Source organism: Dermacentor variabilis, chromosome 5 (assembly GCF_050947875.1).
Source record: "Dermacentor variabilis isolate Ectoservices chromosome 5, ASM5094787v1, whole genome shotgun sequence".
NCBI lineage: Eukaryota > Metazoa > Arthropoda > Arachnida > Ixodida > Ixodidae > Dermacentor > Dermacentor variabilis.
The window spans coordinates 50787750-50813925 of NC_134572.1; the positions used below are offsets into that span (position 1 = coordinate 50787750).

The 26176-nt window shown below is 49.0% G+C and overlaps 1 protein-coding gene across 2 annotated transcripts in view; it reads left to right on the forward strand.

The window, feature by feature from the left end:
- CdGAPr (GTPase-activating protein CdGAPr) overlaps window positions 1–26176 on the forward strand; it is a 317407-nt gene that overhangs the window by 219 nt on the left and 291012 nt on the right. Inside the window, exon 1 of one of the 2 annotated variants that reach the window (XM_075692469.1) lies at window positions 11188–11207. The exons of the other annotated variant lie outside the window; for it this stretch is intronic. The gene's annotated coding sequence lies outside the window, so the exon portion shown is untranslated. Of the gene's footprint in view, window positions 1–11187; window positions 11208–26176 lie in introns of those variants that run through there. 2 annotated transcript variants of the gene reach the window in all.

The following is a 26176-nucleotide window of genomic DNA, read 5'->3' on the forward strand; positions in this document are numbered from 1 at the left end:
TTCGGGTTTGAAAACATCGTGGTCATTGATCTGCTAACCTGACCCATTATTGCACAGCAGTGAATATAGATCAAAAGCACATTCACGTTCGTGCAGATAGTTCTGCTTCTGTGCACGACTTTTAGCACAGTGTGACTAGTTAGGCACCTTACTCGAACCTTATTGTGATTAGTTGTGGATATTTACGGGTTACTTGGCGAGCCGTACTGGACGGAGTACGCGCACTATTTTCAAACACGGGACAACCGCGTGCGCTCGCGTTGAAGTTTCCGTGTTCGTTGCCCTGCTTCGGGCAAACAGCGGACTCTTTCACTTATTAATTTGACCCTTTTAAAACTGTTTATCGCTGCAGTAACTTGTTTTGACGGGGTCACGCTGCCGCTTCACGCAGCGACGTTCATTTGCCTCGATCAGTGAAAGATGAGTCGAAAGAATCGGCGTCACGGGTCACTTATCACAATGCATTTCCACTGTACCGCGATCATGAACGGCGCATGATAGCCGAACTGTGCGTTCTCTTGTTCAATGATTACAAATTCGCGATCTCTGCTAGGCGTGGTGAGCCGGAGATGTTCACTCGAGATCCGTCAGTAATGTAGAGCTCTGCGGCGATTCGTTCCTTTTGGCTCAGCATTGCGCTCACGCGATACCGCTGGTGCAAAGCTGATCCGCTCACCTCGCGCGTAATTTGTGGCGACGGCAGATTTTAGCGTGAAATGTTTAAACCGAGGGCATCTTCACAGTTTGTCGAGGAGCCTCTAGCACGCTTTTTTTGCCAGCTGCGCCACGGCTGGATGTGCAACGTTTTGTCGTCCGGAACTCGTTTCCGCCACAAGTGGGACATACGCCTGTGATGAGATGTCGGTGGATGACGGCGTCGGTGGATGATAATAACTGAAGGCCATTTTGAGGAGATTGTGACGCCTACTTTCAGTGCGCAAGTATACCACGCGTGACAATAAGCCGGGATAGGCTATCTGGTCGACTGAGAGCTAAGCTTCGCGCGAAGTGCAGCGTGCATATTCGCGGACGTTTCCCTACCGCTGTACTTTCGCTGATTTTGTTTTCTTTGTTGCCTGATTAGCGCATGCACTTACAAACAAAATGGGTCCACAGTTGATGCAAAACGCAGTATACATACCCGCGCACGGTACCCACAGAAGCAGTGTGCCACGTTTCTTCACGGTTTCACGTTTGTGTAGACGCTTGCAGTCAAATTGAAACTGACGGGAACAGCTCATCCGAGATCTCCCTTAACTACAGTCCAACATGCCCCTATTTCCTTCATTATTTAATTTTCTTTAATCCATCAACATGTGTAGGTGTTTTGATGCTATATAGAGGGTTCAATGACACTTCATTGAAGGTTACTTGATCCACCATTGTGTCACAGACGCTGACAGGTGGCCTGTCACTTGTGCCGACCGAGATTCGGTTGTCTCTTCTCACTAGAGGCGAGGGAAAGCAGGAACAGTTGCGCTACGTTGCACGGGTGCCACTTGGCTTTCAGTGCATGTTCGAGGTGCCATTTCGGCGTGTTCACTGACGGCTGTGCCACATGGCGCTGCATCGAGAGTAGACGTAATAAAATGTTGCTGTGTATCGGCGTGCCTGCACTTCCGAACACTTTGATGCTGCGAATTCTCGGCCTTCCCCGTGTCTGTCACGTAACGTTCCTCGCATCGTGTTACGATACCATCGAGTTTCTTACAATAATTACAAAAGGGGTCTCTAGCGCTGCGGTCGTTCAGCTACCCTAGGAATAATGGTTGTTAATACATGGATTTGTCTGAACTTTGAGCTTGGTGCTTCGTTTGTTACGCTTTAGCTGCCTTGATTGACCTAAATTTGAAAGCAATCTGTACTTTTATTTTTGTTAATGCTGATGGTAGTAGAACTCTGCTACTACGTGTAATCGCTGCTAATTGCAGTGATTGTACTTGTCCGTGGCGTAATGGTTTCAATATCCAGCTTCTCTGCTAGAGTTCCGAAGTTCGCATCTTGCCGTCGCATAATTTTAATAATGTTTATGAATTATTTATAACGCAGTAATTTCTTGAAAATGATCAGTTTTCCAAGTCACGAAGGCGTTCAAAGCTAGAAGGAACAAGTTTAGGCTAATCTATGTACGAGCCATCAAACCAACTAGAGCGTACTAGGTTAGGGCAGTAATCTAGTGCGCTCTAATTGCAACTCTATGATGAGTCCTAGATGGCTGAACCGCGCTGCTAGCAGCTCCCGTCGACACTAGCGCTACAGATCCCTCTGGTAATTGTACGAAACTACGGGACATGAACAGTGCAGATCACGTGAACGTCGCACTTACCTGAGCACTTTGTGCTGTTGTGCAGAATCAAACGATACTGCATTTGCGTTGCAGCTTGCAGCATTACTAAATCCCAACAATAACACGATTGGTGTTATGTGAGACTTGAGTTGTCGCTGTTTTGAAAGTAATCATGGAAAGAGCCTGTTTCACATGCAGCGTTCTTCCACAGCGTTTTTTGTACATGCGAACTTGGCGTACAAGCACGAATTACGGCGGTTGCGATAGTGCCTAGTAGAATTTATTCTTAGCGTTTCATACCGCTTCAGTAAAATCAGTAAAACAAACTAGAAAAAGTTTTCGTGAAACGTTTGTCGTGTTCGAACTCGTTACTCTGCAAAAAAAAAAAAAAAAAAAAGACCAGGCGGATCACTGTGGAGTGACGTCTCTGACGATCCGCGTCGGTATTGGTTCCCTGTCCACGCCGTCTGTGCGATTTTGCAGAGAAGAGAAGCGCTCCGAACATCGAGAAATCGCGCGCGCGACGCGGACGACGGCTGATATTTGCCGTACCAGAAGATTCGCAAACGCGGAATTGCTCGCAATAAAGAGCTGTGGGACGATGCCCTCCGCGACGGACCTGCCGAGGTCCTCTGAGCTGTGATACAACGGGCTCGAAACATCGCCGGAATCATCTTAGGGACCCTGGACTGAGGGTTCCTCCCACACTGCTCTCGCCATTCAAATACTATTAATAAAGATGTTTTACTCTCTCCATGTGAAAGCCTGAACGCATGCGGGGATGCGCTTGTAGTGCATGCCGATCGTTCATTGAGAGGTGCGCGTGCTTGTTAAATTAATAAATTAAATTCTGGGATTTGACGGACCGAAACCACGATCTGATTTTGAGGAACGTCGTAATTTTGACCACCTGGGGTTCTGTAAAGTGCACCCAATGCATGGTTCTCGGTTGTTCTTGCATTTCGTCCCCATCGAAATGCGGTCCCCGCGGCCGGTATTTGGTTCCGGGACTTCGTGCCTAGCAGTGCCGGCGCGCACGTGTCCTTTTGTTAATTGTAACGAGGTTCGCTGTAGCGAGACATTTGACATTTCTCCGGTGGTGTTGAGAGCCAGTGAAAAGCAGCGAAATGCGCATTGAGGCGATTGTAATGTCACGGCGTACTGGATTGGGCAACACAGTGAAGGGCATGCGCGGAGTCGCGTACTTGCTGATCTGGACACGTGATCGAGTTGGCATTGTTAAGAACTAAATTTGCGATAAAGCAAATCAAAGTATGGGAGAGACAAACCGGAGATGGAAGTCGAGTTAGGGATTCGAGACGACGGGGGCGGTACTGAGAAATGGATGCGGCATGTTCTTTGTGGAACGACGCTATCTCTTAGACTTTCTTCGTTTTCATGTTTCGTTTACTTGGACAAGACAACGCTCTGATGCGCGTAATGGTATAACGATGCGAACTGAATTGGCAAGAAAGCAAATGGAAGTTAACAAAACTACCCAGAATCGGTTTAGGGGCAGGCAGTACTGAGAAATGTTTGTGGTATGTTGTTTCGATCCTACCGCGGAAGCTACCGTGTGGAGAAAGCCTGTTTGAACCATTTCTTGCATGTCCCGCACTTGAAACGGACACCGTCTGTAGCCAAAGCTGAAGGCACGATACCCGAGAATATGAGCTGAGTAATAAATGTTGCCGTATTCAATATGCATCGAAGATGCCGTTCTACGCAGCAGGCGGTACTGCCCGTTCGTCTTCTGCGCATGCAGGCTAAGCCATTTCCGGGGCGTCTTCGGTCTGAAGACTTCCGGGCCCGGCAGCGACAACGGGGCGGTCTTTTAATTTCTTAATTGAGTAATATAGGATGCGATCAGGGCGCCCGTTCCCTCTATCCCGACGCTACGCCCCGCTGTCGCCGGCAGGGCGCCCGCGCTTCCGCTGCAGTCGTTGCATTTGTCTATTTGTGTATATTCGAGCAGTGAAGGGGGGGGGGGGGGTTGAAGAAGACGGTGGTGGAAGTGTCACAGATGGATGGATGTTAGGAGCGGCCTCTTTGAAACGGAGTGGTGGTCATAGCCACCAAGTGTTTTCTTTCTTTCTTTGCTGTAGTTGTTCTCCTCATATCTGTAACTGTTATAATGTCCATTTTCGACTAGTCGCTTCGTACAGGCATTGTTTAAGACAGCAGTTAAGCCAGTGACTATATAATGAACCCAGAGATTCACTTTTAAAGCTGCCTTCCAGGGATTTCTCAGCACTTCCAGAGCGCGTTGAAATGACCAGTCGACTATCTCCATTATTTTACTGCTGAAGTGGCGCATTTCAACCTTTGAAATAAAGAACAACAGCAACCAAACAAAACACGATACAGTTATGACTGTATAGAGTTATCGTAGATCGCAGGGGCCGAGATTGCCAGAATCTAGTAAGGATAAGGAGCCCGCTTATGCTCGCACTATAAGGGTGATGTTAATTGACAGAGACAGAGATAGAGATGCCTATCATTTGAAAGTTCAGTTCGCGTCTGAATCGCTGTATAATGCCATGTTTGTGCGTAGGTGTGTTTCTCGGTTTAATAGGTTCATTCGTAGTTTTGACAGTCGGATACACGGACCAATATCCTAGAAGCTTCCGCACACTTTAATTATTGTCAGGTGGCTTGTGCGTGACTAGGCGGCTCGTACGCGCTTCTCACCTCGATTGGGCGACTCCATCGTATTCGTGGAACAGATTTATTTCATCGTCGTTCCTCGCGCTCGACGGGGAGAGGAACGCCGGCCGAGGTGCGATAGCGGAAGAACCGACGGGCCGCTCTGATTCAGCCTCGTTGGGGGGAAGTGAACAGGAGACGTCGTCGGGTCGCTTCCGTCCGGGTCCGATGAGACAGGCGCATCACGTGCGCGACGTGTAGTACACTGCGCCCGGCTGCTATCGGCCGCGGAGACGTCGTTACGGACGCGGAGCGGCCCAGCGCTATCGTCTGTTTGCGTGGCTCGAGCATCGATCCTCCCCTGTCCCGAGATCAGTGCTCTCCCTGATAAGGGATGCTGCAGAGTATACGAGGAGCACGCGCTGCCGGATAGTCGGTCAGCGGTTTGCCGAACGAGCTTGTTAATGAAAAGTCGGGCGATTGCACCGTAAGAATCGGATTCACATACGTATAGTTACCTATTTAGTTATTTAGGACATACTGCCAGTCCCAGCAGGGATTACTGCCGGTAGCTGCACCATGCACAGTAAGTGCCATCAGTCAGCACAGTAGTTTCACAAACATCCGGTAAGTGAACACTTGTAAAAGGCTAGAATAGAAATTAACGTATTTGGTAGAATATAAAACAGTGATTACGTAGCCCCGAACTCAATGACGAAACCCTGGCCGTCCAGAGTGCCCGCGATCGGGCCGTCAAGCTGGGCTTGGCGGTCCCTACGTGGGACTAGCCGGGTGGCGCGGAGTCTCCCCTGCGTCTTCTCTGGACCGAAATAAAGTTACTTCACTCACTCACTCACGAAACAAAACAGTAACAACACACCAAAAGAGAACAACGGTGATATACAACTTATGAACAGATAACAGAAATTTGAAACAATCATTGCATAAGCAAAGGAAGAAAAAAGTTATGCGATAATTACACATATTAACTTTTATTGTTGGTTTAAATTTAACATATTGGTCAAATTGTTTCTGTATCTGTCACCGAGAAAGCGGTAATGTGCTGAGCAGCGATTTCGCTAGTTTAGGCAACGTAGCCAGGACCACTAGTATACACCTATGCGTACAGTGGGTCTAGGTCGTCTAAGCATCTATTACCGGTGTCACACGGCCACTTTTTGATCGCGATTGAGACGAGCCGGAATCGAATTTTTTCGATCGCCATCGACAGTGACTATACGGACCAACAATTCGGCCAGAGATGGGTGTGGCTAGCGCACCAGGTCACCAAGTGGCTGCAAAGCCACATACGGCACCTATAGCGACACCACTTAGCGAATTTCCCTCATGTACATGTAAAAATCGTAATGCAGGCGTCAGCATACGATCGCGATGCGCGGGCCGGGATTGGCTGGATTCGGACCGATCGGAGTGGCGATCGAGAGTGCTCGTGTGACATCGATATAATTGATTGCTTCGAAGGTTGCACCGCACGTCGAAGCCCTAATCAAGCAATCTAGTATGCGTACTGCCTCTATAGTGCATTCTTGCCAATTTGCTGCTCACATCGGAATTTTCCCGTTCGCTTTTCATTCACTTATTGTACTTCGTGGCCCTGCAGGCACTGCTGATAACAATGGAGCACGAATTTCGGGGCGCGCGAGATTGGGGTATCGGTGATTTGTTTAGGTTTGATTGTGAATCATGTGATTATCTCTGTACAAATACGCAGTTGCTATGGTATCTGGTGGCGCTTCTCTTCTTTTTTTCTGTCAATTAACGCAACACGTTTTTCTCTCTCAGTATATCTAATTAAAGGAATGAAACCATGATTGAATATTTTTTTTTAAAATTTGAAGTGGAACCATTGAGGTGCCACACCGCCAACAAAATAGAAGAGCGAAACATTGAAGACGCTTAAATAAAGAGAAGAACATTGCCGTTTTTTCATGAAGCGAGAATCTGCAAGAAGGTAGTTACATTGTTTGTTGTGTGAAACGAAAACCACATGGAGCGCATTTTCGACGTATCTTCGGCGGCGCGCCGCCCGGCGTCAGGTGGTCCATGTTACGTTGCTTGATAACTGCGCTGTATAATCCTGGCCAGAATGTGTGATGTGCGTTTCATGTGGTCGTTGATTAAAGCGTACACCCTTATACAGTACATCTAAAGCCCCTTAAACTTCCTAAAGTAGTGCCACGATTTGAAGAATGTCGCCTCCTTCCCGCGCGCTCTGGGCGAGGCCGACGCCGCGTCGCTATTGGCCTAATAGCATCACGTGGGCCCTCGCGCCGTGCATCAGCGCCATTTTTGCTCGAGAAGCGTCTACGGCGTGGTCTACGGAGGGGCGAGGAGCGCATGTTGGCGCCGTTGCTACGCTCGAGCAGTGTAGGCGGCGCCACGGTCCAGGAGGGAGCGTGAAAGAGAGGAGAAACAAGGAGGAGTGAAGGCGGAGGAGGTGAGTGTTGCTACTTTACGAAGTTTAAGGGGCTTTACATCACCCTTACAGCGCCCCTACGTGGTTTATGCGTGACGTTAAAATTGACGCGCATCCCGGCGCCTAAAAGGAGCCAGAAGTACGTGCTCTGTACGGTTGTAACTCGATACTGGAACTGTTTGTGGTAGTTTTACTTATCTAGGTATTTGCGAAATACTCTGACCCTTTACCGTATAGGCTCCGAGACGAATGTGTATGTTCGGATATACGAAGTAATTAACACTGAGAAACAAGACATAGGCACCAGGCTCATACACGCTGATAGCAAATAAAGGCCTGAATTGAAACGACAACAATTATTCGAGGAGAGAGGGGTTTGTGGGGACGCTAACGGACCTTGCACAACCATTATTGTAAATTTATCTCGAACTACAAAGTTAAAGCAATCCATTATTTATCATAAAATACATAGTTCACAAATTAAGCGCCACGAAATGGACTGAAGTTATCACATGCAGAGGAGTACCAAAAGAAACTATAGTTTCTTCAATATCTTCGTGCGGTACAGTACCTTGGCTTAAATAATTCCTTTCATTGGTACTTCTTAGGAAGTGTTATAACTTGTGTAACTACTCGTTTTATTGTTCATTTCGCAGAATACGTTATATTTCGCGCGTGTCGTAGTTGTTTAAAGTGCAGGCCACGCAGAGCGCCGTGAAACCTGCGCGTGCCTAAACATACCTGTACAGGAATCCGGCGAACACGATGAAAGAAAGTCCCTACTGCGTGGCCGAGTCGTGACGGTGATTTCCTGCTAGGAAAATTCAGGCACAGCCGCCTACTAATCTCCGTAGGCAGAGCAGACAAACGAGAGCTGCTGGCTTATATTAATAGTATACTGACCTGATGGAAGTCCGGTTAACCTCTTTGCACTTTCCCTGTCCGCTCCCCCCCTCTCTCTCTCCTTCGGTGTGCTAATTAATGATCCAGCCTTCACCGCTGCAAGCGAGGAGCCGTTGGTTGCAGGTTGGTTCAAGGCTCTGCAGCGCAATAAGTAACGCCTTCCCGGGCGTTATCTATTGCTGTGCCGAGGCGTCTGGTACACGCATTTGCCGCATGACTTACGCGATCTGTGCCCGTAAGCTTGACCGCGCAGTCGTGCTTTGCGTCCACTTCGATTAACGCGAAGAGTATGCGAGTTTGTATATATAGAAGCGGCGCCCGGAGCCGCGGAATCGGTCTGTGCCTCTCATGAATATGATTTAAGATTGTATAGACGGATATTAATTAGGACTCGTTGTGGGTGTAGCCGCACCTTTCGGCTGTGAATTACCCAGAAGCTTTCTAAATACGTTTCTTGGCGCACGCTGTTTCACGGCAAGTCTGCAAGCAGGAAACGTCGTATGCGGCCGCTCTGGGCGCCGCAAAATTTTGTCGACTTAGCTATGTGTGCGTGCATCTATATGAAAGAAAGAAAGAAGCCCATAGATCCTGGCGCCGCTTTCAGCAGTGCGTATACTAGCACACGGAACCAGCGTGTACAACGTTGACGCACCAGACGAAAGCGGTCTGCTTGATCCCAGAAAGTGTTCTTCGCCAAGCGATGCGCATTTTCAGCGTTTTCATTTTCTCTCTCTCTGTTTTCCCCCCCGTTTTCCCGTACATTTATGCTCAATTTTTCCTGTTCTTTCTTTTGTTTCTTCGCTGGCGTCCTCACTCGTCGGCGAGTGTCGGCGCCTTGGTCGTTCACCCCTGGACGCTAGCCAATGTCCCCAAGTCTGTCTCCCCGGCAACATCAGCAACGGTGGCTGCCGCCTTTGCTCCGCTTTCTTTCATCGTCTCTCTAAGTTGGCCGCGACTGTATGTGCCGAAAGCCTGCCCACGTGATCGTAAAAGGGGTGGGGAGGGGGGCGAAACAACTTAACGAGAGACAGAGAGAGAAGAAGAGGGGACGTGGTAGTCGTAGTGCTGACGTCCGTCTCCCATCGATCGAGAAACTTTGCAGCTCGACGATTTTGGTCCAGGTCCGGTTGCCGTATTCGCACCTGCAGTCGCATGTTCGAATCCTTGCCGCTTCTGCTGTTTTGCAGCGGTGAAGTATGAAAGTGCTCGTGCACTGTAATTTCTTTGTTTAATGATTATGCTTTACATAGTACGTGCGTGACAATGTACTGATGGAACTATTGCGACGGAAGTGGGGGCGCTGCGGTTGATGCAGGGAGGTGCCAAGAAGGCTATATAATACCTCGGAAGCGAAAGCGGCCACGCCCGATGAAAGGTCAATGTTGCGGTATATCGCATCGTGGTTTGAGATGGAGGAGTGAAGTGGTTCGTGTTACGTAGTGAGAACGCTGCAAGAAAGGGAGTGGTTGGTAACTCTTTTATGAGAGAGTAGGGGCATGTCCCGTATGTAAGACTTTTCGTTCCCGTCAGTAGGAAGTAGGTTCACCGGGTTCGGGCACAGGCATAAACGTCCCCAGATTTTATTAAATATGCGCCTTCCCTCTTTGGTAATGATCGCTGCCGTTGATAATCTGCGGTTAAATGTTGCTGTAGTAACTGCGTTGTAAGTTCGGTTAGGTTTTTGGTAACGTATCATGGGGACTGCAGTGACCCTTAGCCGAGGTTCACCCAAACCGCGGTAGCAGCCTGTGTAACCGTACTTTCCTGCGCGCACGCCTTTGCGTCATTCTTCGTTGTTTGTGGGTGATCAGATGGATCGAAACGCAACGGTCATTCCGTGTGACAGTCATGGGGCCTCGCAAGGCCCGTATACTGTCGTCTGTGAACCGTTGTTGCTTGCTTTTTCGAGCCGTGACGCAGGTCACTAGCCCATAATGCTGGGGCAAGGAAGTTATGACGTCCGCGTAGCCCCCATTTACCCTCCTCCCTTCCCCTTTATTTCCTCCAACATTACTTATTTGTTCTTTCTTCCGCATCGGCCAAACAAGCCAATCAATGAATCACTGGACTCTCTTTGGCTGCTGATTATATTGAAATGCGAGAACTATACGATGCCGAGAATGCACTAGCTGGGCTGAACAACACCGAGCTGTAAGTCCTTCTTACTGAAGTTGGAATATGACGCAAAGGCCCCCGTCTATACAGGTGGACAGAGGCGCTTACAAATAATGCCACGCGGAAGTCACGCGAATGAGCTGAAAAGGAATAAGAACAGGCGACACTGTCGTTCGTGAGCGGTCTGACTTTGCGCTGCAGGCTGCGTATTCCGATTAATTGCTTTTTTTTTTATAGAAATGACAGTGTGGTTGTCGGTTTCATACCAGCTGCTCCTACTGCAGCGAAACATCTGGTGCCCGGACGTACGTGTAGCGTGCACAGGTACAGTACCGCCACGATGCTATCCTGCGTTTGCGTCGATGTTGTCGCACTTCGTTGTTTCTACGTTTCCCGTTCCGCTTTTATTCCTGTCTGTGTTATCGCTACCTAGTGACGTAGGCCGTAAAGATATAGTATGTACGGTAGCACATATTTCGTTAAACATCATTATTGTTATTTCAGGAAAATTTGCCGCGATGCATATGTGTAGTAAGATAAGATCAAGTAAAGCTACACAACTCCGTTTCGCTCTAGAAGAGCGCTGATGTATACCGGTTGGAATAAAAACTTTTGAATACCGAGAACAGGACACGGGTGTCTTGTTAAACAGCGCGAAACCAGACGAAGCATGCAAAAAAGGAGACGTAGACAAGCGATTGTCTACGTTCCCCTATTCTTGCATCCTTTGTCTGATTTCGCGCAGTTTAGCAAGATAGAACGCCTACTAGCTCATTACCCTATATACTGCTTGACACGAATGGGCCGAACGAAACAGAGGTGAGAAGCGCTATCAGTTGACAATTTATCGCGCACAAACCTACATATGCGAAAAGAAATACGAAAATAAAGATGTTCTCGTATTCAAATGATGTTTCACTGCCGCCGCATTGTTTCTGTTTCTTCCTGTCTGTCTGTGCGCTTGCCCTTGCACCCCTTTTGTGTACGTGCATGTGTGCATGCATGCTTCATATCAATTCTTTCAGTGCCTATTGAGGCGTTACAGAAAGGAGTGGTTTTCAAAAGTGTAAACGAATTCGGGACGTAAGATCAGCAGCTTCTTAAAGCACAAGCAATTAAGGAAATGCAGATTTGTACAACGTGGCATCTTGAATGGGGAATTGAGCGGGGAATGTTTGCGGCGTTGTACACGTTTAGTGACCTGTCTGCGTCATGAAGTTAACCGGACGCCTTTCCCGTTGTGTCTAAGTTAACCCTCGCCATGGTCGTTTCGTTCCTTAAACTCAAGAGGTTAAAACCTTTAACGTCATATACTTCTTTTTTTCTCGACGGGTATTTCCACGCATGGTTTTAAAAACCTACGCCGTCCGTTACCGTTTCGTCTTGCTTAGGTCTGGCATCCCCTTACGCTTACCAACCCTTATCTTCTATGTTCCTCGAATAACCTATACGCCGCCCTCGTTATGTACGTGAGGTTCTCGCCCGCTACCGCAGGTCTTCGTCGCTCACGGTCCAATGCTGGGCAGCGAGCGTCGCGAGGGGGGTCGAGAGTGGCAAGCGTGACGCTCGTGTTGGCAAGGACAGCGACGCGGCAACCGCGCCAACGCGCGCGAACGTGACCGCGCGCGCGCGCAGCTCGGCTGAAATTCATGCGTGCTCGTGGCGCTGCCTCGCTTTCTCCGCTGGCGGCGAATTCCGCGTCGGTGGCTCTGGAGCGCGTCCCGACGTTGACCCGTGCCCGCACGACGTTGGTTCTCTTCCTCTTCTTCTCTCTCTGCACGTTGGAGACTCGCTCGTTCGCGCAGGCCGCGCACATGTACTCTTCCCATCTGCGTGTGCGCAGGCATTGCTGCGTTCGTATGCGCGAACTTTACGCGGTGACCTTTCACGATCGCGGGCCACTTGCGCTTGCCGTCTCGGCCGCGTCTCGTTGTGTGGCGGTCACTTGTCATCTTCCTTTTTTTTGCATGTTTTCTGTTCTTCTTCTTTTTTTTTACACGCGGCTCGTTCGTCTGGTTGCATTGTGCCTCGGATGGAGTCTTGTTATGTTTTAGGAAGGCGGTTGGGCTGGTCGCCGCATTTTCCAATGCTCTTAGAGAAAATTAAGCGCCGTACGAGAAGACGGGCGAGAAGAAACGGACAAGGCCGGGCGTTCATTGCAGCCGGCGTCAACCGATCACGCGGGGCAAGGTTTGTACGTTTATTCACTGCAGATGTCATCAATGCATCCGGCCGACCAGAAAGCGCTCCTATTGGCAATGTCTTCAAATATTGTGGGTCGGAAAAAGAAGTCTGGAAGGGGGAAGCGGACTGTGGCCTACTAGCCAAAGAAGAAGAAAAAAAGAGAAAAACGCTACACCGAAATAAAAGGAGCTGGCTGGGAGGAAATGCCGATGGAGGTCCAGTTTCGCAGTGGAATGAAATAGCGGGCGACACCCGTCTTTCTGAAATTGATTGCGACTGTATACGTTACCGAGCTTCTTTTTTCGTCGTCGTCTGGGCACGTCTCTATACCCTCTCTCTCCCTTCTCTCTTCCCCTTCACCCTTCCACCAGCGTAGGGTAGCCAACCAGACTCTTGACTGGTTAACATCCCTGCCTTCATATATTCCTCTCTCTCTCTCTCTCTTTCTTTCTTTCTTTTTCTTCGTCGCAAAGACACGCTCTTTAAATGCCGTTGATCAGAGAAAGCATGTTCACTCTCGTATTTTTCGAGATAACCAATCTCTTTACGACTGAGTGCCAGTGAAGGTGGGCCTACGCACTTGTCGCCGGCTTTTTGGATGCAAGACGCTTGTCCATTTGCAACTGCCTGTAGAGCCGTCTCAAGACACGTTTGCATTCAAAAGTTTCAAACTTCACTTACAGCGCATACATAGACAAGGGACCAAAACAACGACGAAGACAAGCGCGTTGTTTTGGTCCCTTGTCTATGTATGCCCTGTAAGTGAAGTTTGAAACAATGGAATACCAACTAGCCCGTACCCAAACCTTGCTGCATTCAAAAGTTGGCGTGCATCTGAAGTTAGCGCCCTGTCCTGTGTGTTGTCTTTTCTTGCGCTCGATTTGCGCCTCGAGTCTCCCTCTGTGCGATGTCTGAACGAGAGCCTGCGTTGCGCACCGACGCGTCGCGGTTCGGTTCGGGTGGGCCGGATCGTGTGTCACTCGAGCTGAGAGGTCGGCATTCAGCGGCCTCCCTGCAATCGCAAAATTTAGCGCCCGAAGGTCGCAGCAGCCAGCGTCCCCGCTTTCTTTCCGCATACTGCTGGCAAGGTGCACGGTTACAAGTTTCGTTATTTGTTAAAATAGAGGATGGCGTCGTTTCGGACGCTCGACCGGTTGCGCACGTTTATTCCAGCGAGCGTGTTCTGTTGCGGGAAGTTTATCGACGAATTGCTTTTAGTTGCCTGCCCGACTGAAGCGGAACGTGTATGCTGGAAACTATAGTAAGTAACCAGGAAGGGTGGCACATCGGGCTTTCCTTTCTTTATTTTTTTATTTTTTTTGCAAGGTGTATAGCGCGAAGCAGTAAACACAGGACGACAGGCAACAGAAAAGTCATACTGTCGGTAATTTCTAGCGCTTTTATTGCCCTTGCGAGTTTAGTTATAGTAACGAGTATAGTTGACGGGCTTTTGTTTGCGCAAGCTGTCCACCCGCCTCGTCGAGTGCTATAGAGGCTCTCGCCAAGGGGCACGAGAAGCGAACAGCTGCATCGAACCAGCCGCCATTGTCGCAGTCATATGCACACGCATCCTTTGGCCCGTCGCCACAACACTTTCCATTGTGCAGCTCCCTGTTTTTCTCCCGATAAGCGCGCGGAAAGGATGCGTATCTTGTGCCGGAACTTTTTATTATGAAGCGGTATGCGGTTGACTCAACAGAAAGCGTTAGTAATGATGTCGAGAGAACATGGCAGACGTGAATATCGGTTCTATTTCATTGGCAATATGTTTGTGCCTGGGAGTGGTGGTTTAGTGCTACAGATTCGCGTTATACTAGGAGACGTACTGTATGCTGGTGAAACAAATTTCTGAAGCATCGTTTGTGTCATTTACGTGATGATGGCTACTTTATTATTATTATTTTTTACTTTTTGTGTGTTTGCATGGTATTATCGTGAAATTTAGAAAGTTGTTTGCGGTGCCTGCTGTGAAACGCACGTGAAGGTGGTGGTGGGGAAATGAGGTCAGCATATGTTACCTCTCGAGCGCTGCTGAGATTCTTGCGGTTGTTTGCGCTTGCAAGCGTAATTGCGAATATCACGCGAGCGTTTCATTTAGCGCGCATCATGTCACGGACGCGACGATGTTATGCTATTGCAGTGTATTTCGGAAGGGGATTAGTGAGCAAAGCTTGGAGGCCAACTGCAGCGAAATTTCGAACCTCGTATGTAGTATACATTTAAAGCGGCCTCCGTGCAAAATTTTACTTTCGAAATACGAGTGGACGCGCCACGAAAATATCGCAAGAACAGGCGTTTTCAATATAGCGAGCTGTAGGCTAACGCCCGCCGGAAATGACGCAGAACCCAGAATGTTGAGATCCACCGCGGCTCCTTGGCGTAAGATCCATGGGCTGGCTATATCGGAGCCGATGTGCTGCGATTTGCGTCACGTATGCTATATAGGTACATGCGTCGTCGGCTTAGATGCTTTTTAAAGTCTGTTAGTTAGAAAACCGCACAATTACGAGCCCTGCAGCTTTGTCATTGCTTCACTGATATACGCATATATACGTATACTCATTTGTGACCAATTTAGGCAAAGCAAAACTTCATTGCACTTGATCTTTAAACTAAACTATGGAGGAGCCATTGGCGATAATAGAGCACGAGGTCGCGGGATCGAATCCCGGCCACGGCGGCCGCATTTCGATGGGGGCGAAATGCGAAAGCACCCGTGTACATAGATTTAGGTACATGTTAAAGAACCCCAGTCCTCCACTACGACGTGCCTCATAATCAGAAAGTCGTTTTGGCACGTAAAACCCCATAATTTAATTTTAATTGGCGATGATGCTTAATCCCTCAACAACAGAACAATGTAGCGAAACGGTAGCCTGCCTTTGACGATGCTTTGTTCTAACGGCAGTTTGCGTAACGGCACATTATAACGTAACGGTTTGTATAGCGCGCGTAAGAGGCTTATCTTCTTCCGCTTCGCTTAAACTGCATTTCTTGCTTCATTCCTTATCCCCTGTTACGGTGCGCGGTCAGGCCGTCACGGTTCCTGCGACGTGGTCTTGCCCGCGTGGCGGACGCAGCGCCACGAGCGCGCCCTGGTTTTTAAAGTAGACGCGCACGCAAGTTCGGATCGACGACGGAATGCGGGCTTCCTTGAGCATTGCGAGAACGCGCGTGGGGAGAAAGTAATTAGATGCGACAAGCTCCGCTCGGCGGAAAAGACTTGCCTCTTCACTTTCATGCGATGACATTAGAGAGCTTTAGATTAGGGAACGCAAGCGGCTTGCGTACGCAAGAACTGCGCAGACCCCTAGGTCTGAGTGTGCGCATGCGCAGTACCGTCGTCCCTAGTTAGTGCGTACGTAAGCCGCTTGCGTCCCCTAAACTAATGACTCTATTATGACTCTTCCCGTCCCTGCCACGTTCCCTGCCGAGCCAAGTGCGTGCCGCCGCACTTACCTTTACTCTCCTCCTCCTACTCTTTGCCTTGTTTTCCCATTTTCTTTCCCCAACACCACGGTTGAGGTGCGTACGCCAGTGCGTGAGGTAGTATCCGTTTCTTCTTTCGGGGGGGGGGGGGGGGAGCGAGAGGGGTGGGGGGTTTCGTTGTTTGTTCTCTGCATAGGTTTCCTTCGAACAGTTCCTCTTGCCTTTACTGCCTGTACTGACGCACCTTTGTGACGGTTCCTGAGATGAAAAAAAATTGATTAAACCAAGTAGAAAAAAAAATTCTGTGGCGTTTTAGCGGTAAATCGGTAAATGTGAGAGCAGTGCGTTAGCATTATATCGCAACTCTTTGAAGCCCTGGACCCATGATTTACACTGCATTCTTCACCACATTGCAAAGTGTTGTTCAGGAGCTCACTCGATAGAGGTTCTCTCTCTCTCTCTCTCTCTCTCTCTCTCTCTCTATATATATATATATATATATATATATATATATATATATATATATATATATATAAAGAGGGAGAGATGATAGAGTGAGACGACGGTGGGGGGGGGGGGGGCTACTGCCAAGGCCCTCGTTAAGTATAAACGACGCTTTACGGAGAGTACTCGAGCGGCGCCTGATGAGGTGGCAAACAGGATGTTATTAGGAGGGAGGCGCATATTTAAGAATTGCGCACCAAACGGGCGCTGTAGTGCGTAGGCGACGTGCCGCTACTGGCAGCGCGACCGTCGGCGCAGTTGCATGAAGATTCGGCGCTGCGTCAAATAACATCGGCTAGACTGCCCCCCCCCCCCCCCCCCTCGCGCCATCGGCCTTGAAGGAGGCCGCTGACGCGCGCGCGCGCTTCGGTCACCGAGCCCTGTGGCGTGAGTGCCGTGGCTGTGTAGGCGACATGCTGTGTCGATTACGACGCGCGATGTACTTCTTTGACGCTTTGACAGTTGAGCCCAGCGTATAATTCGTTGATTTATTCAGCGCAGCAAGATGAAAAAAAATACTAGCAGATAATAAGAGAGACTATGGCGGTAAGGTTTGTTTTTTTCTTTTCACTAGAATAGATTGCCACACGACTAGCGAACCGAGCGGGTGATATAATGCGTAGAAAGCAGGAGAGGTTGCCGAAGCAGCGTGTACGTGTTTGTGAGGCCTGCAGCTCCTCAGCGGGGCAAGGTGAAAGCGCAGAGACAAGGAAAGGTGACAGGTGACGGTGCAGTACCACGATTAAATGTATTTGCATTACTATGAAATATACATCTAACGCGGTATTTGCACTGTGCGCCCACTTTATAGTATACAGGAAGAAGTAATGCGATGATGATGCTGGTGATGATTGTTCTATAACGGCATACACTTTGAAACGGGACGGCGACAAGTAGTCACTTAACCTGCTAGAGGCAATAAAGTTTCATTAGATATTTAGCATTCTAGCATTTTGTCTGTCCCTACTTTATGTTATACTTCTCTTCATTAAAACCTCTATCTCTACACTATAAAGTTAGCTGCCCTTTAACGACCCGGCTCCACCTCTTCACTGCTTTTATATTTATTTCCATCGCATTTCACTTGCTTATCTCGACTGCTGACCAGTTATAACGCTCCTATCAGCTTTGAACCCTAGCTCTTCTGGAAGGTGGGCGTTCCCTACAGTCCTGGCCGGGCGAATTTCTTGGCATTAGATTAAAATGCGCTAATCGCCTCCGCAATTTTGCTGCATTTGACACGTGCCTCATCCTGTTGCGAACATTTGCTCCTGTATACGTACTGTAATGATTGGTGGCGGGCATGCAATAGATGGTAGCTGGCCCATGCCTTCGTCCAACTCATCCACGCTGAGGACGTTGTTGAAGGGAGAGACTTGTTCTCATCGAAAACGAGGGGTATGGGATTTATTTACAACATGTACATGAAGGGTGGAGAACGTTACAGTTCATCAGTCTAGCATGACTGAAAGAATGCACACTGAATAGCCGGCAACGGCTGCTTAAGTACACTCTCTCCTCCCTAGATCCCTAGGTGAGGTAAAACGGCCGTTCAACCTTCGACCAATGGGAGCTCCAAAGTCATCATAGCCGACCCGCCTTTGAGGGGGTAGGTTTACACACTCACTTTCACACACGTTTCACTGAACACACCGAGGTGAGAGGGTTCTCGCAGACAGAGGTCTTGACTTGAGCAGGCGCCTCTTTGATCCCAGAGCTGACCCCGCAGACAGTGGCCGCCGCGTCTGTCCATTGACTGACGGCTTCTGGGGCCCGTGAGGCCGCACCGCAACACGTCTTCCAGGAGTTCCCCCGCTCCAAACAAACCGTGAGGGCGACGGTGAATCCACTAACAATGCTTGGTGCGCCGACCGTGTCTAGACATACCGGTGCCGTAGGGCTGTTGACGCGGCGCATTGTCGTCTTTGCAAAGCGAGTCGGCGCATCGGGGTGGGAAGGCTTCGGAGGTCGCTTCTCCGAAGATCGCAAGCCCCTGCAGGCCGATCGTAACAGTACACACGAAGCGCGCTCTATTAGGGTTGGGGGCTCAATCCCATCGCTCGTACTCAGTTGTCAAGGTTGGAGTCGGGCATGAATTAGAAGGTAGCTGGCCCATGCCGTCGTCCAACTTATCCACGCTGAGGGCGTTGTTGAAGGGAAGGACTGTTTCTCATCGTTGACTTGTCGGTAGTGTATGTTGTGTCGTCTCGTACGCGGCTACGTGGGCGAGGATTTCTATTCATGCACGGCATATGACGCCTGTATGTGAGCATCCATACGTCGTTGCTCACGTATATATATATATATATATATATATATATATATATATATATATATATATATATATATATATATAGAGTGCGTTCTCTCGTTGCGTGTGACTGAGCGCGTAGCTTGGGTTGGGTTCACAGTGCGCTGGTTAATCGTCGTTGTTTTTCTTGTTTGCTTTCTTACGTGTGATCAACGTGGGCGCTGACAAGAATGTGGGAATATAAAAGTTCTTTATATCAGTCATGCTCAATACATTTGTTACAGCGATAGTCTGAGCAGCGCGTTATGCCATCTTTTTTGTCACGTACATAGCAATATTCGTTTTCAGGCTTCTACACCTTATTGGACAAGCCAGTCTGTGAACTTTCTTCACTTCATTAACTGTTATCATAAGAACCTTTCGCAAAGAAGAATAAAGGGAACCAAGGAGCTTGACCTTTTTTTTTTGTTAGAACCACCTGAACCCCACAGACAATCTAGCCAAGGAAAGCATACGCAAAAAATTGTATGTTATTCTTAATTGAAATGTAGAAATAACAAGAAGGAATGCGCTGGCCAGTAATCTAGCGCTGGGTAACACTTACAGGGCTATATCTAATACACAAGCGCAAATGAATGCCAAGGCAAGCAGTACGGGAGGACGGCCGCCGCGGCAGCTCAGTGGTCGAGCGTCGCACGCGTTAATGCAGAAGATTCGCCGCCACCCTGCGTCCGCTTTCATTTGCCCTTTCCTTATGATTTTTCTCTACATTTAAATTTAAAAAATACATACTTTCCCCTATGCATTAACACCAGCCTAGGTTTCCACGTAGTATACTGTCGGAATGAAATTACATACAAGCATGGAGGCCCTTTCCATGTAGATACTGCAAAAGCGACTGATAAAATGTATTGTCATTGAGTCATCGTTCATAGTGTTCAGGTTGGTCACCGCTATGCTTTCCTTTGTCTCATTGTCTGTTGACTTCATGGGGTCGCAGAGAGGGAGGGAAGAAAAGGCAGGGACATCGACTAGACTTCCTACTGGAAGGGAATGTGGGAGTGAAAGAGAGTGGAGACAGCAGTTCAGATCAGTGACGCGCAACAGACTAGCCGCTGCATATATTCAGTATAGAGCACTCAAGTCTGTCGCCTCCAGGTGCTCTACGCAGAAGAGCTCGACCGTCCAGCTTCCTGGGCTGATGAGCTGTGAGGGCTTCGGTTCCGAGGGCTTGTAGAAGGCCGTTCGGCCAGTCTACTACTCCCGGCGCACTGGGCAGTCTGGTGTTGTTTGTCGAAGCGGGAACAGTGGCATAGATTATCGATAGATAAATAGAGTGAGTGAGTGAGTCAGTCTAATGAAAACTGGATAGGCTTGCCTGGCAGGCTGCTCCAGGGGAATACCACGACAAATTGATTGGTACAGAGAGGACATACGACATTTAGCACACAAATAACACACACGCGCATCGGTCGATAGTCTCTTCACATCTGGACATGAGCGCACGTGGGTGAGTCAACCCTAGTGGCTGTAACTTTCGCAAGCACGTCGCGCGTTATCCGTGGCATTTGTCATTTGACGCCACAGTGTGTCGGTCTTCCTCGTTCTGGCTCGCTGGCGAGAGCCCGTTTCGGGTCTCGAAACTCGTGCGCGGCGCAGATATTGGCCAACGAGCCAGCCAGTGTGAAAGGCGGACCGCCGTCACAGCAGCAGTAGCAGCAGCAGCAGCAGGAGCACCAGGAAGGCCGTGCGCCTCGCGTCGGGAAACGGCGCGCTTGTCTGGCTTGTCGCGAAGCGCACGTTCGCACGCGAAGTGGCCGCCCAGGGCCGAACTAGTTTCGCCTTGTCAAACGCGACCTTGGTGCCCGCTCGGCGCCGCCGCGGTGCTCTTGTTTCGCCCGTCGCGCCCCGGGGTCCGCAGCAGTGCGCTCTGTGTAGTCGCCGTCGCTCTAGTTGTGTAGCTGCGTGCGCACTCCGGTCTCGGACAGCGCGTTTTTATTGTCGGCGGCACGCTGTCAGGCCGAAGGACTCCGTGACTGAACAAGCAGGTGCTTCACTGTGACAGCGCGTTTCGTTTTCGTGCACGTACGCTGGCCTGTCCGTTACGAGGCCGCGTGTGAAACGGCGAAATTAAACGAGATTTGAAGTCTGAGTCATCGTGTTCTGGCGCAACGCGGCACGGTGATATCGCGGACAAAACGTAGCTCCCAAAGCTCCCGCCCAAATTTTATTCCCTCTCTTTAATTGGAAAATTGATTTGAATTTCAGAAGGACGGGCAGATATCCAGTCTGCGGAAGTTCGTTGTTTCCTGTAGCGCTGCAGTGCCCGCAGTGCGCCCGACGGCCGCAGTGCTGAAAAGAAATATCGAATACAGAGTTCTCGCTGAGGGAGTCGGATCGGCTCTGACGCTTCGCTTTCAGCTACCAACCCGAAGTTTTAATGATGTGGTTTTTTTTTTTTTTTTTCTAAGAGTGTAGTGCCAACAGGCGCCGCGGACGTATTTGCGCTGTACAGCCTCATTTGGCCGGGGTACTTTGACGGTTCACTGTAAACGAAAATAAACCCACCTGGGAGTTTTTAACAGGCGATGTGCCCTAAAACCTCCCCTCCTCAAATATTTACTCCGATGTATGGGAGCAAAAGAGCGACATTCCCTCATTTCACTCCGCTGGTTAGCTGCGGGAGTATTAGGGCGACATGACGCGATTTTACTGCGCTTAAAAATCTTGTTCTCCCGTGAAACTCCGACAGGGAGTTTTAATAAACTCCCCTGCGCCGAAAGAGGTTGGTCACGTGGCGCTTCCCATGAGGCTGTGCGCCTCGCCAGCGACCGGGCGCATTCGGCGGAGTCAGCAGTGCTCATGGCTGACGGTTTGTTTACATTTGTGAAGTGTCGTTCCGTGACGTCGTTTCGTCAATTTGTTTCCCGTATTTCCTTCCAGAAAGTGTTATACGCATGCCTGAAGCTCGCTGTTTCTCAGCTTCAAGTACGTTAGCTCTTATCACTTTGCTGACAACGATGAATGCAAGAGCGACGTTTTCAAGTGCGGAAAAAGGCTTAGGTATACCTCAAAGCTGCTCACTGGCTCGTGATGTCGGCTCAGGTTCTGACTGTGTTTTCGTGCTGCGTGACCCTGGCTTGTGTTCTTCACTACGTGAAGTACGACTTTTATGTCCTTTTGGGTACATGCTGACAACGTCCGGTGTAACGTTTGAAAGGACCGCGTAGCAATGGCAACAGCAGCCACTGTTCGAGCGACGACGTCCGTGCTATAGTCGCACATGAATGGCGTACCCCAAGTTCGTTGCGGTGCTGTGTTGCCAGTGAAAAAGGTCGGAGTGCAAGCAACTGTTTTTATGTATCTGCGAACGGATATTCTCACCCGAAGAAAAACGGTAGGACATAAGTATGCGTACTGTAAATAAAGCTTACCCGCCATGGTTGCTCAGTGGCTATGGTGTTGGGCTGCTGAGCACGAGGTCGCGGGATCGAATCCCGGCCACGGCGGCCGCATTTCGATGGGGGCGAAATGCGAAAACACCCGTGTGCTTAGATTTAGGTGCACGTTAAAGAACCCCAGGTGGTCAAAATTTCCGGAGTCCTCCACTACGGCGTGCCTCATAATCAGAAAGTGGTTTTGGCACGTAAAACCCCAAATATTATTATTATTATTAAATAAAGCTTCTTATTGAGCGATGTGCATCGAATTGTTATCGCGCATATAGGTTTTGGTTTTGGCTGTTGCTTCCGATATTGCATTAACATTACGCTCTATCCGAGACACTGATTTAGACGCATGCCTGCTGGCTCTGAGTTTAAGGATTCACTCGACAAATCAGCTATGTAGCTCCTTTTCACAACCGAGAGATATTGCTTGGACGCGGAGCAAGTGGTACGGTGTATAATATGTATGACTGCGCATTTTTCGGTGTTACGTCGGCTGCTGCGGGTCATGCTCACACGTAATAATTTGTTGCTACGCTACCACTATATCGCAAAAATTTAATTTTGCTATGAAGCAGACGCACTTACATTTTTCTTGCTTACTGTCTGTAGCGCACTACTTTTTGGCGGCGAACGCCGGCAGTGTGCGAAGTCGCTCCAGCACTCATAGAATGGCATGCTAATTGTGAAAATTTACGCCATTGACTTTTTTGTCACACTATTCTGAATTAACAGTTTTGTGTTGATTAAGGTATTCTGTTACTATCAGAGAGGCACATCTCGTATGAACGAGCATGTGAGTCGTAATTCTGAAAACAGCACAGCTGCTCCCTAGGCGGTTTCGAGGCACACAGTATCGTGGCTATATATATACTGGCACCGTTGCTTCTTGAGTATCGCGTGTACGTGGATGTCTTTCAAATTTCTGCATTGGGCGTTTCTGAAATATTTATTTCAGAAACGCTCCGCGATGGAGGTAAACATATGCTCCCATAGTTCCCTGCAAAAGCTCTTTGATGGAGGTAAACATATACTCCCATAGCTTCCTGCAAGAGCTCTTCGATGGAGGTAAACATATGCTCCCATAGTTCCCCGCAAAAGCTCCGCGATGGAGGTAAACATATACTCCCATAGTTCCCTGCAAAAGCTCCGCGATGGAGGTAAACATATACTCCCATAGTCCCCCGCAAAAGCTCCGCGATGGAAGTAAACATATACTCCCATAAGTACATCCACAACCTCCGTTCAGCAGCGGAGTAAATCTTTTACTCCGCTTACCCGGAGTATATTAACCTCCCATCGGGGAATGCGATAGAGGACAAGTCATTTACTCCCATCTCGGATCATTTTTGCTAACAGTGTTCTACTAATACTGTTCCATTACTATCCTTTTTCTCTTTACGTTTTGCGAAAAGTTGTCAGTCTATGTCATCACCTGGATCGGCGCGTCGTAAATAGTGGATGATAGGGAAGGAATAGAATCGAGCGAAAGGAATTCTTATTACTTTATACCGGTCGTGGCTTGCTTAACCGGCACATCGTGCCGTCTCTATTCACTTCTGAGAAGTACCTTATACCGACCTCTCTCTCACAATATATATATATATATATATATATATATATATATATATATATATATATATATATATATATATATATATATATATATAATTTCAAGCAGAATGGCTTTGTAGGGCCAGTTCGCGCGTAGTTGAGAAAAAAGGAGCACACTTACAAAAAAGAAGAAGAAGAAGAAGCAGAGCAATGTTTTCTGCTGCCCAACCCGATCGAGCCCGGCGCAACGCCTGGCCAGTGCGGTTCACACACTCGGCACGTCTGTGCTGCCGCGAAGCCGCCGCCGATTCGCTCCCTCTGCTCGCGGAGCCTCCTCTCGTTGTTCTTGCAGCTTTTTTTTTTCTTTTTTTTCCTTTTTTTTTGTCTCGTCTCCTACAACCTCCTTGTTGTCGTACAGCCGCGCTCGGGTTGCGGTCGGCCCCGTCCAGGGAGCACCTGCCGAACGACTGAGTGGTTTTGAATAATCGATGCGCGCAGCCGTGCTTCGCTTCTGCGCCGGCCGCGCCGTTCCTGGCCCGTCCGCCGCCTAAAATACATCGCCCGAGTCCCTGATCTCCGAGCCGGACCGGCTTCCCGAGAGTGCTTTTGACACTCGTGTCGCGCGATCAGTCAAACCTCCTCGATCGCGCCGGCGAACGAACGACTACGCGCAGAACGAGACGCGGTTGGTGCGTGCGCTGTCGCGCGCGGTGACCGTAATAAGGGAGGCCAGGCGCCGCCGCGCTGTTGCTAACGCGCTTACGTAATAGAGCTCCGGACCGGGGGCAATAAGTTGGGGTGAGCGAGCGTTCTCGTCTGTCCTTGGGAAACCCAGTGGTTTGGCCGCGTGCAGTGGAGCGAGGATGTAATCAGAGCAGGCGCACCCCCCTTTGCTTTGTCCTTCTCGTTTTTTTTTTTTTTTTTGGTGGTTTGTTCCATGTTTCCCAGCAAGGGTTTGGGCTTGTTCGGTCAATAGTGCTCGATGAAATTGCACTAGATGGTATCGACGTTTTAACGACTTCACAGAGGGATCGCCCTGTTTCCACGATGCGGCGTAGCTGCGTAGTTGTAGAACGGACTTGCTGGTAATAATTGCTGAGACTATACGCGTATTTCTTTTTCTTTTTTATTCCCAGTCATATTCTGTACGACTTGCCACGCGTGAATCTCCTATGATCTATGCGGAGGGAGGCGCTTATTTTTTGTTATTTGCACTCTTTGCAGCTCGTACTTATATGAGCCTAACCCCTATCCTCACGACGTGAATTCGCTCGTGGAGTCATCTTCTTTTGCGATTATCATTGGTTCTTCGTTGTTATCGCATTGGGTCCGTTGGCCGTGGTGCCGATGTTGCTACAGGCGGAGTTAGCCTGGCAGACCTGGTTGGCAGTTGCTCCACCTGAGCGTCTCCTTTTGCTCCAAAAATTGTGGGTTTTCACGTGCCAAAACCAGGATTTGCTTATGACGCACGTCGGAGTAGGGGACTCTGGAATAATTTTGACCACATGAGCTTCTTTAAGGTGCACCTAAATCTAAGTACACGGCTGTTTTCGCATTTCGCCCCCATCGAATTGCGGACGCCGCGGCCGGGATTCGATCCCCCACGACCTCGTGCTTAGCAATCCAAAACCATAGCCACTAAACAACCAAGGCGGGTTTTCTGCTCCAGATATGCCACCACGTGTCCATCAGTCCTAGCTGTCTCTCACAGAAATGTTCGCCCTGTTGGTCAGCGGATCTTCGTCGTTAGAGGGTGAAACACGTGGATGAACTGGCGAGAATATACTGTGGGATTTAATTGGCGAGCTTCGCAATAGGCACAGAACTCCTCTCTCTCATTGAAGGCTCGCCATGTGGACCCGTGAAGCCTGTCCGGCATTGGTAAACCAGTGTCTTATCGACATCAAGGCGTCATTGAGCAACAATGTTCGTAAGCAACGAATGATCATGTAGCCTATCGCTTTCTCTCATCTCACGTAAATGGCAAATATTGAACGATAAGTTTCTTCTTTTTTCGAGATTGGTTGTCTATGCGAAAGCTCGTGTGTCTGACGTATACCATATAGTCTGGATTGTCTTGGCTGCACGGGTCTTAAGGACAAATTATTTAGGTTGCTCTGCCTCGCTGACAATTATGTGCGTTTCAGCTATAGTTTGAAACGTGTAACAACTTTACGCATTGTGATAATTGGTGCGTTTGTTTCAATGGCTCTATTTCTTGAATTTAGTTCTGCGCTGCGAGCGCACAACGTTAATGCAAGCCGCAAACTCTGTGCATACCGGGCTCTATGCCATGGGAACGCACAGCGGTCGCTGGTTGCCGCACTCTAAGCTTGGGGTCTTTATTCTTCAGCGCCATTGTCAACTATACACTCGCTAATTATCATAATATTGCTTAAAAACTATCTTTCATCACTTTC